This window comes from Hippopotamus amphibius, chromosome X (assembly GCF_030028045.1).
Source record: "Hippopotamus amphibius kiboko isolate mHipAmp2 chromosome X, mHipAmp2.hap2, whole genome shotgun sequence".
NCBI lineage: Eukaryota > Metazoa > Chordata > Mammalia > Artiodactyla > Hippopotamidae > Hippopotamus > Hippopotamus amphibius.
This window is the reverse complement of record NC_080203.1, coordinates 69,664,522-69,677,142: the sequence shown is the minus strand read 5'-3', so window position 1 is coordinate 69,677,142 and position 12,621 is coordinate 69,664,522. Positions and strand designations below refer to the sequence as shown.

The 12,621-nt window shown below is 36.3% G+C and overlaps 1 pseudogene; it reads left to right on the top strand.

The window, feature by feature from the left end:
- The first annotated feature begins 9,114 nt into the window (after positions 1 to 9,114).
- Positions 9,115 to 9,213, top strand: LOC130842746 (U6 spliceosomal RNA; annotated as a pseudogene).
- The last annotated feature ends 3,408 nt before the right edge of the window (positions 9,214 to 12,621 follow it).

Below are 12,621 nucleotides of genomic sequence, written 5' to 3'. Positions count from 1 at the left end.
AAACCTCAATGAAACTGCAAAACAGAAATATCTAATAGATATACACACAAAAAAGAAAAAGGAATCCAAACACAAAACTAGAGATAGTAATCAAATCTCAAGAGAAGAGGGGCTTCCCTGGTGGCGCAGTGGTTAAGAATCCTCCTGCCAATGCAGGGGGCAAGGGTTCAAGCCTTGGTCCAGGAAGATCCCACATGCTGGGGAGCAACTAAGCCTGTGCACCACAACTACAGAGCCTGCACTCTAGAGCTCGCAAGCTACAACTACTGAACCCATGTGCCACAATTACTGAAGCCCACAAACCTGGACCCCATGCTCTGCAACAAGAAAAGCCACCACTATGAGAGCCCCCACTGACCACAACTGGAGAAAGCCCATGCACAGCAACAAAGACCCAACACAGCCAAAATAAATAAAGTTTTAAAAATTAAATAATATCTCAAGAGAAGAGAACAAAAGAAGAAAAGGGAACAAAAGACCTATAAAAACAAATCCAAAGCAATGAACAAAATTGCAATAGAAATATACATATCAATAATTACCTTAAATATAAACAGACTAAATGCTGTAATCAAAATACACAGACTGACTGAATGCATACAACAATAAGACCCATATATTTGCTGCCTACAAGGGACTCACTTCAGATCTAGAGACATATACAGACTGAAAGTGAGGGGATGCAAACAGTTATTCCATGCAAATGGAAACCAAAAGAGCTGCAGTAGCAATAATTATATCAGTCAAAATAGACTCTAAAATAGAGACTGTCACAAGAGACGAAGAAGGAAACTATATAATGATGAAATGATCAACCCAAGAAGATATATCAATTGTAAATATATATACACACAACACAGGAACATCTCAATACATAAGGTAAATGTTAACAGACATAAAAGGATAAATTGACAGCAACACAATAACTTTAACACCCCACTGACACCAATGAACAGATCATTGAAACACAAAATCAATAAGGAAACACAGGCCTTAAATGACATATTAGACCATATGGACTTAATTTTCAACAGCATTGCATCTAAAAAAAGCTGATTACACATTCTTTTCAGGTGCACATGGAATATTCTCCAGGATTCATCACATGCTGTGCCACAGAGCAAGCCTCAGTAAATTTATGAGAACTGAAATCATATCAAGCAAGTTTTCTGACCACAATGCGAGGCTAGAAATCAAGTGTGATATAAAAAAAAAAACTGCAGAAAACACAGAATCAAGGGGGCTAACAAATGTGCTAGTAAACAACCAATGGCTCACTAAAGAAATCAAAGAGGAAATCAAAAATTCCTGAGACAAATGAGAATGAAAAATGAAGATCCAAAACCTATCGGACACAGGAAAAGCAGTTCTAAGAGGGAAGTTTATAGCAATACAAGCTTACTTGGGAAACAAGAAAAATCTCAAATAAACAACCTAACCTTACACCTAAAGTAACTAGAGAAAGAAGAAACAAAGCCCAAAGTTAGGAGAAGGAAAGAAATCATAAAGATCAGAGCAGAAATAAATGGAATAGAGGCTAAAAGAATAGAAAAGATTAATGAAACTAAAAGTTCGTTCCTTGAAAAGATAAACAAAATTGATAAACCTTTAACAAGGCTTATCAAGAAAAAAAAGGGAGAGGGCCCAATTCAATAAGTTCAGAAATGAAAAAGAAGTTACAATGAACACCACAGAAATACGAAAGATCAGAAGAGATTACTACAAGCAGCTATACACGAAGAAAATGAACAAACTAGAAGAAATGGACAAATTCTTAGAAATGTACAATCTCCCAAGACTGAACCAAGAAGAAATAGAAAATATGAACAGGCCATTTACCAGTACAGTGTCAAAAAATGAACCTAATCAAAAAAAAAAAAAAAAATGGGCAAAAGACCTAAGTAGACATTTCTCTAAAGAAGATATAAAGATGGCCAACAGACACATGAAAAGATGCTCAATATTGCTAATTATTAGAGAAATGCAAGTCAAAAATATAATGAGTTAACACCTCATGCCAGTCAGAATGCCCACCATTAAAAATTCTACAAATAATAAATCCTGGAGAAAGTGTGGAGAAAAAGGAACCCTCCTATTCTGTTGGTGAGAATATGAATTGGTGCAGCCACAATGGAGAAAATATAGAAGTCCCTTAAAAAAATAAAACTAGAGTTACCATATGATCCTACATTCCCACTCCTGGGAATGTATGCAGAGAAAACTCTAAATCAAAACATATACATATCCCAATGTTCACTGCAGCACTACTTACAGTAGCTAAGACATGGAAGAAACCTAAATGTCCATTTACAGATGAATGGATAAAGATGATGTAGTATGTGTGCATGTGTGTGTGTGTGTGTATATATATATATATATATATATATATATATATATAATGGAATATTACTCAACCATAAAAAAGAATAACATAATGCCACTTGCACCAACAGGGATGGACATAGAGATTATCATATTAAGTGAGGTATATCAGACAAAGACAAATATCATATGTTATCATTTATATGTGGAATCTAAAAAAAGACACAAAGTAACTTATTTACAAAACAGAAATATACACAGAGACATAGAAAACAAACTTATGGTTACCAAAGGGGATCATGGGGAGGACAGGAGGAGAGATAAATTAGGAGTTTGTGATTAACATATACACATTACTTTATATAAAATAGGTAAATAATAAGGACCTACTCTATAGCATAGGGAACCATAGTCAATATGTTGTAATATTGGAAAGAATATGAAAAAGAATATATATATATATATATATATATATATAACTGAATCACTTTCTTGTACGCTTGAAACTAACACAACATTGTAAATTGACTATACTTCCATTAAGAGAAAAACTGCAAAGATGGTGAAGTAGAAGGATGCGCACTCACTCTTTCCAGTGAGAGCACTGGAATCACAACTAATTGCTGAACAATCATCAATGGGAAGACATTCAAACTCACCAAAAGATACCCCACATCCAGAGACAAAGGAGAAGTCACAATGAGACAGTAAGAGGGCACAATTGTGATAAAATCAAATCCCATAACATCTGGGTGGGCAACTCACAATCTGGAGAACAGTTATACCACAGAAAGTCACCCATTGCAGTGAGGGTTCTGAGCCTCACATCAGGCTTCCCAACCTGGGGGTCTAACAATGGGAGAAGGAATCCCCAGAGAATTAGACTTTGGAGCCCACCAAGGTTTGATTGCAGAACTTTGACAGGACTGGGGGAAACAGAGAGGGCATACAAAAAGTAGTGTGCACACCGGGACCCATAGGAGACTGAACCAGACCTACCTGCTGGTGTTGGAGGATCACCTGGAGAGGTGGGGGGCAGCTGTGGCTCACTGCAAGTATGGGGATGCTGGCAGTGGGGGGTTCTGTGAAGTGCTCATTGGCATGAGCCTCCCTGGAGTCTGCCATTAGCCCTGTCAAAGTACCTATAAGCAACAGTGCTGGGTCTCTACAGGCCAAACAACCAACAGGGTGGGAACTCAGCCTCACCCATCAGCAGACCAGCCGGTTAAAGTTTTATTGAGCTCTGCCCACCAGAGTAACACCCAGCTCTACCCACAGCTACTTCCTCCCATCAGGAAGCATGCACAAGCCTCTTAGATAGCCTAATCCACCAGAGGGCAGACAGCAGTAGCAAGAAGAACTATAATCCTGCAGGCTGTGGAATGAAACCACAGCCACAGAGAGATAGAGAAAATGAAAAGACAGAGGACTTTGTACCAGATGAAGGGAGAACATAAAACCCTAGGGAAACAACTAAATGAAGTGGAGATAGGCAACCTTCCAGAAAAATAATTCAGAATAATGATAGTGAAGATGATCCAGGACTTTGAAAAAAGCCTGGATGCAAAGATTGAAAAGATGCAAGAAAAGTGTAACAAAGACTTAGAAGAATTAAAGAACAAACAAACAGAGGTAAGAAATACAATAACTGAAATGAAAAATGCACTAAAAGGAACCAATAACAGAATAACTGAGGGAGAAGAACAGATAAGTGACCTGGAAGACAGAATGGTGGCAATCACTGCTGCAGAAGAGAAGAAAGAAATAAGAATGAAAAGAAATGAATACAGTCGAAGAGACCTCTGGGACAACATTAAATGCACCAACATTTGCAATATAGGCATCCCAGAAGGAGGAGAGAGAAAGGACACAAGAAAATATTTGAAGAGGTTATAATTGAAAACTTCACTAATATGGGAAATGAAATAGCTACCAAAGTCCAAGAAGCACAGGCAGTCACAGGCAGGATAAACCCAAGGAGAAACAAGCCAAAACACATCATAATCAAATTGACAAAAAAAAAAAAAAAAAGAAAAGAAAAGAAAAATTATTAAAATCAACAAGGGAAAAATGAAAATAACATAAAAGGGAATTACCGTATAGTTAACAGCTGATTTCTCAGCAGAAACTCTGCAAGCCAGCAGGGAGTGCCACAATGTATTTAAAGTGATGAAAGGGAAGAACCTACAACCAAGAACACTCTACCCAGCAAGTATCTCATTCAGATTCAACAGAGAAATCAAAAGCTTTACAGACAAGCAAAAGTGAGAAGAATTCAGCAACACCAAACCAGCCCTACAATAAATGCTAAAGGAACCTCTCTAAGTGAGAAACACAGGAGAAGAAAAGAACCTGCAAAGCAAACCCAAAAGAATTAAGAAAATGATCACAGGAATAAATATATCAATAATTACCTTGAATGTAAATAGACTAATGCTTCAACCAAAAGAAACAGGCTAGCTGAATGGATACACAAACAAGACCATGCATGTATGCTGTTTGCAAGAGATCCATTTCAGACCTAGGGACATGAACAGACTGAAAGTGAGGGGATGGAAAAAGATATTCCATGCAAATGGAAATCAATAGAAAGCTGGAGTAGCAATATTCATATCAGATAAAATAGACTTAAAATAAAAAAAAATGTTGCAAGAAACAAGAAAGGACACTACATAAAGATGAAGGGATTAATCTATGAAGAAGATATAACAGTTGTAAGTATCTATGCACCCACTACAGGAGCACCTCAATACATAAGACAAATGCTAACAGCTAACAAAGAGATAATCAACAGTAACACAATAAGAGTGGGGGACTTTAACATCCCACTTACACCAATGGACAGATCATCCAGACAGAAAATTAATAAGGAAACACAAGTTTTAATGACACAATAGACCAGATAGATTTAATTGATATTTATAGGACATACCATCCAAAAAACAACAGATTACATTTTCTTCTCAAGTGCACATGGAACATTCTCCAGGATAGATCATACATTGGGCTACAAATCCAGCCCTGGTAAACTTAAGAAAATTTAAATCATATCAAGCATCTTTTATGACCACAATGCTATAAGATTAGATATCAATTATAGGAAAAAACTATAAAAATCACAAACATACGGAGGTTAAACAATACACTGCTAAACAACCAAGAGATCATTGATGAAATCAAAGAGGAAATCAAAAAATATCTAGAGACAAATGACAATGAAAACTCAGCCATCCAAAACCTGTGGGTTGCAGCAAAATCATATGTAAGAGGGAAGTTTATAGCAATACAATCCCATCTCAAGAAACCAGAAAGATCCCAAATAAACAATCTAACCTTACACCTAAAGAAACTAGAGAAAGAACAAACAAAACCCAAAGCTAGTAGAAGGAAAGAAATCATAAAAATCAGAGCAGAAATAAATGAAATAGAAACAAAGAAAACAATAACAAAGATCAATAAAACTAAAAGCTGGTTCTTTGAGAAGATAAACAAAATTGATAACCCTTTAGCCAGACTCATCAAGAAAAAGAGGGAGAGGAATCAAATCCATAAAATTAGAAATGAAACAGAATTTACAACAGACACTGCAGAAATAAAAAGCATCATAAGAGACTACTACAAGCAAGTCCTTAAAAAAAACCCTATCAGTGAGTGGCAAGTGAAAGCAAGCTCAGGGATCCCCCCACTAATGCTGTATTATGATGAGTTATATAATTATTATTTCATTATATACTACAATGTAATAATAATGGAAATAAAGTACACAATAAATGTAAAAAAAAGATAGAAAAAGACTACATTGTATTGGAATCAGTATAAATAAATCAATCAATGCAACAAAATAAAGTCCAAAAGTCGGCCTTCAGTCTTGATTTTCAACACAAGCACCAAGGTAAGGACAGTGAGGAAAGAGGAGAATCTTCAAGGTGTTGGAATAACAGGGTATCTTTACAGAAAAAAAAAAAAAAAATGCATCAGCTCGTACCTCATACCATAAAGAAAATGTGAATAGAGTTGAATCTCTGACCAAAACATAAATTCTAAGAGTTTCAACATTCTAGAGAAGACTTAGAAGACATTTAACATTTTAGACAAGTATTTTTTAGACACCTTAACAAAAGCACTAAAGCACAAAATGAAAAATGCTAAATGGTATTTCATCAAAATTAAAAACATCTGCTCATTGTGAAATGCCATTGCCTAAATGAAAACACTAACCTAGACTGGGAGAAGATATTTGCAATGCACATAATCCAACAAAGGTATCTTAACCAGAATATATAAGGAACTTCTACAATCTCATGATTTTTCAAAGGCAAACCAAGTAAACATACCAGAATAGACACTTCCAAAAGGAAATATACAAATGCCTAATTAGCAAATGAGAAAATGCTCAACATCCAATAATCAGGAAAAAAAAAAAAAGAAAATCACTTTACACAAAACTTGAATGGCTAGAGTTAAAAAGACTGATACATGAAATGTTGGTAAGGATGTGGAGCAAATGGAACACACACATTGCTTGTGGGAGAGTAAAATGTTACAACCACTTTTGAAAATAGAAAAATTATATATATAATTTTTATTATTTGTATCATTTTATATATTTTATATATTATATATTATGTGTATAATATCCCAGAAATTCACCCTAGAAAAATAAAAATAGAAGCCCACAAAAATAGTGGTATAATAATGTTGAAGGCAGTTTTATTCACAGTGCCTAAAAGATTTAAACAATCAATACATTCTTAGGTAAACAGACAAATTCTGATATGGCCATGAAATGGAATACTACTCAGCAGTAAAAACAAACAAACAAAAAATGCACTACCAACACACGATAACAGAAATATGACTTAATCTCAAAAATATTTTTGAGTAAAAAAAGCCAAATACAAAAGAGAACATACTATATACTTCCATTTATAAGAAGTCCTGGAAAAGGCAAAACTAATCTATGGTGAAAAAATGAAATGATGATTACCTATCAGGGTCTGGAGATTGACTGTGAAAAGCCATAAAGGAAGTTAATGAGGTGATAAAATCATTCTATACTTTAATTTGGTTGGTTATTACAAAGGTGTACATATTTTTCAAAACTCTTTGAATTCTACAATTTGAAATATGAAAGCTTTGCTTCATGTAAATTAATTTAAAAAGATAACCAGAAAAGAAATGAAAAGGAAGAACTATGAGGAGCATCAGACTGTATTTTACTATAAAAAATTCTCATTATGATGTTTTGACCTTCTTTCTGGCTGGGGAGAGACTACCCCTCCCAGGATGAGACTTCCTAATTCTTAGCATTAGCAAAAGACACATCTGGAAGTTGGTTTTGATATAAAAACTAACCAGAGTTATAAACAGTCCAGAGCCACACCTCCTCTATTTGGCCCACACATGCCAGGAGATAATACTACTCTCCCTTAGTCATCTAAGAGCCAGGTGCCAGGCAACTAAGTATAGCCCCCTATAGACAAAAGTGCAATGAAATTACTCAAACTAGCCAATCCTAAACTGTTTAATTTTCCCGGATTTGCCTTTCCTGCAGAAAACCCAAAAAATGCAGTGGCCTAAATATTCCTTTTGTTCCTGTCTTCTGCATCCTGAACACCCTGGTGTTTTTCCCATGTGGTTATACATGGCATATCATGCCTTCTCTCTATATAATCTGTGAGTATAATAAACGTTTTCCTGAGCCTCTCTTCTGTCTTTTCTTGTGGCCTCATATGAATGATCAAAATACAGCCAAATCAGATTACAAAACATAATATAAATGCTGAATAATTAAATCAGTGTGATACTAAAATAGATAATCTTTTGAACAAAATACATATTCTAGATATACACTTACATATGGAAACAATGTGTGTAAAAATAAACGTTGTAATACATGGTTTGGAGGAAATTGGTAGCAATCTGGAAAACAAATAAAGCTATATCCCTACCTCAAACCATATACCATTACATATTACAAAGATTCATAAAATTGACTATGTGAAAAATTTTTAAATCTTCATTAAAAAATACCCTATGCAAGGTCAAAGACAAATGACAAGTTGAAGGTACACAATTCTCGTGACAGAAAGGGATCTAGTATTTTCAACATATAAAATTCTCATAGAAGTCAGGAACAAAAGACAAAGAGCTTAATATGGAATAGGGGAAAAAACATGAACAGACAATTCAGAGAATAAGAAATATGAATTGTCCTTAAAACATGAAAGGATGCTCAATCTCACACATAATAAGAGAATAGCAAATTGAAACTACACTGAAACACCACTTCCTTTTAGATTATAACACACTCTTTCCACTTTATGGTTAGGTGTTATAACTTGTGGGAAAAGCAACATTTCAAATGTACATGTCCTTTGACTCAGCATTGCCACTTCTGGAAACAATCCTACACAACACACACACACACACACAAGCACACATCAAGCAATACATGTGCAAATTTATTGATTGCAAGATTGTTTGCAATAGCCGAATTCTGAAAACAACTCAGTGGACAACTATGGTGAACTAGTGAAATTACCCACATTTCATTCACAGAATGGAATATAGTATAGCTATTAAGAACTGATAAGGAATATCACTATGCACTGCAAAGACCTCTGGGATATATCAAGTGGAAAAAAGCAAATGACAGAGCAATGTATAGTATGTTATCTTTTATGTAAAATGGGAAGAAATATGATCATTCAAGTTTATTTGTATTTGCATAAAGAAAAAATGGAAGAATACATAAATAATACTAGTAAAATCTGTTCTCACTTCAGCAGCACATGTATTTTCAGTATTCAAATTGGAACTATATAGAAAAGATTAGTGTAACCCTTGCACAAGTATGCCACACAAATTCATGAAGTGTTTCATAGTTTGGGGAAGGAAAGGAACATTCACATTCATGTAGCTAAAAAGTCCTCAAACTGAATCAACCAAAAGATTATAATGAGATGTATTATAATCATATTGCCACAAGTCAAGGACAAAAAGAATTTTGAAATAAGTGAGAGAAAATCAACTCTTCACATATAAGGGAGTCCTCATAAGACTATCAGTGGATTTCTCAGCAGAAAATTTGCAGGCCCTGTGATGAGATGATATATTCAAAGTACTGCAAGTAAAATACTGCCATCCAAGAATGCTATACTCGGCAATATTACCTGCAAAATGGAGGTGAGATTAAAAATCATTCCTGGACAAACAAGAACTTAGGGAGTTTGGCACCACTAGACCTACCTTACAAGAAATACTTAAGAGAGTTCTTCAAGCGGAAAGAAAAACATACTTAAACAGCAGCATGAAAGCATCTGAAAGTCTGAATCTCATTTATGAAGCTAAATATATAGATATATTTAGATTAAACTGATTGTAATGATGATGTGTAAGTTACTTTTAACTCTAATATAAAAGTTAAAAATGTGTTAATGGATACAAAATACAAAGATAAGCAAACTGGAGTATAAGAACACAAAGTGTTTGGGGTGGAATAAAAGTGTAGTATTTTAGTATGGGATTAAAGTTAAGCTACTTTAACTTAAAATAGAATGTTACAACTATAAGATAATTATGCAAGCCTTGAGTTAACCCCAAAGGAAGAAGCATACAATAGATACCAGGAAGACACAGAGAAAACAATCAAAACAAATTACTGAATAAAATCAGCAAAGAGCAAAGAAAAACAACAAGAGAGGAAGAGAGGGACAAAACAACAGCAAAATACACAGAAAATAATTAATAAAATGTCAATAGTAAGTCTTCACATTATAATTTTCTTAAATGTAAATGAATTAATCACAAGAATCAGAAGGCACAGAATGACTGAATGGATTTAGAAAAAAAGTGTTCCAGAAATATGCTGTCTACAAGAGACTCACTTTATTTTTTTAAATTTATTATTATTTTTAATTGAATTATAGTTGATTTACAATGTGTTATTTTTTGCTGTACAGCAAAGTGACTCAGTTATACACATATAGACATTCTTTTTTATATTCTTTTTTTAAGCTCTTTATTGGAATATAATTGTTTTACACTGTTGTGCCAGTTATTGCCATACAGCAAAGTGAATCAGCTGTATTTATACATATATCCCCATATCCCCTCCATCCCCCAACTCTTAACACAGGCTGAAAGTTAAGGAATGGAAACTGATATATCATGCAAAGGGTAACCTAAAGAAAGCAGGTATGGCTATATGAAAAAAAAAAAGATTTTGAGTCTAAAACTGTCTCTAGAGAAAAAGAAGTTTATTATATAGAGATAAAAGGGTCAATTCAACAGGAAGAAGTAACAGTTATAAATATATATGTTCCTTATTTCAGAACATCTAAATATATAAAGCAAATATTGACCGGCTTGGAGGTAGAATTTCTCAATATGGTAAGAGTAAGGGACCTCAAATGTCCCACTTACAATAATAGATAGAATATCTAGACAGAAAATCAATTTTAGTAACCCAGCTGGCTTGAATAACACTATAGACCAAGTATACTTAGGAGAAAAAAACTTACCACCAAAAGTAAAATACTCATTCTTCTCAAGCACACACAGAATATTCTTCAGGATAGATCAAATATTATGCCACAAGACAGTCTTAGCAAATGTAAGAACACCAAGACCATTCCAAGTATCTTCTCTGACCACATTGGAATAAACCAGAAATCAGTTAACAGCAAGGAAACTGGAAAATGCACAAATACCTAGAAATAAAACAACACACTTGAAGGAAAGATGGCAGCCAAGTAGAAGGATGTGCAGTGCATCTCTCTCCACAGATGCATCAGGAATACATCAAAAGATGCAGTAATTCCCACAGAAAACCAGATGAACACTAGCAGAAGACCTTGGATGCCAGAAAGGACTACAAAGATCCTGGCATAACTGAGTAGGATGGAAAAAAAGGAAAAGAAAGGAGAAAGAGGAAGAGGAAAAAAAGGGATGAGTCCTGAACCCTGGGGTGGGGGGAGCTGAAAAAGAAGAGAGATTACCCAATTTGGGAAATCCCCCCATATCTGATGGGGAAAGCCTCTCTCCAAAGGGTAATTTGATTGGATCAGAAGGGAGACACTTAGGACTGTCCAAAGAGAGTGAAGCAGCTGATCTGTGGCAGATCGGAAAGTGAGAAACACGCAGAGGGTCCATCCACGGCCCTGCATGTCCAGGACTGAAACATGGGTTCACAGCAGTACAGGGAGTATGAGAGCTGGAATGTGGGGACCAGAGAACTGGCCCAGGGTGAGAACCATTGTTGGCTATGGAGAGATGGACTGAGGTGACGGGAGGGAAGAAATCTGCAGCAGGGAATGCTTACCATGGAAAACTGGGCTGCCATGGAAACATGGCACTACTGCTGTGTCACAAGTAGGGGGGAGGAGCCACTGTTGTAGCCTCTCTCTTGGTGCCTGCAATGAACAAAGGGAGGTTCCCTCTGGGCCTGTCTGTTGAGTGCTAGTGGACTAGGGATAGAAAAAGCCCCCTCAGGGGTTGGCCCTGGTGTGCCTGCTGCTGAGAGCCAGAAGTTGGCCAGGTTGGGCCATCTCTGGAGACATTCTTCTTACACCTGAGCCCGCTGGCTTCCCTGTGCAATTGGTACTGCCACCACTGCCACAAGGGCTCCCTCAACCCACACAGGGCACTACTGCTGACTCACATGAAGGGGAAGGAGCTACTATTGTACCCTCTCTCTCCCCACACACCAGCACTTACAGATGAACAATAAAAGAAGCTCTGGCAGTTGCAGAGTAATACAAAAAGCCCCCAATGGCTGGCTTTCATATGCCTTATGTCAGGCACCAGTGAAGAACCACACTAAGGCCAGATTTCTTATCCCCAAGGCTGCCAGCATCCCTGCACATTCAGTGTCACCCCCGGGGTTCCTGTGATCCAAGTAGGGTGCTATTGCTGAGCCACACGCAGGGAGAGGAGCCAGTATCAAAGCTTCTCTCTCCCCACACACTGGAACCTGCAGATAAACAATAAAGGAAACTCTCACTGAGGTAAACCCAAGAGCTCCGAGGCAGCCTCAGGACCAGACTCAGGCAGTTGGACCACACACAGAGGCAGGGACAAAACCAAAGCTGAATGCCAGGGGCATGGGGACTAAGGAAGAGGTTCTAAAATCTTTCCATCATCTATACAATCTGCAGACTAAATCCCTGTGATCAGCTAAGTATACCATATGTCATTGGAATATCTGAGTAGACAATGAATGTTCCCACAAATGAAAAAGGTCTAGCTCTGGCAGCTGTGGACTTTGGGAGCAAACACACATAGGAACTGAGCCAG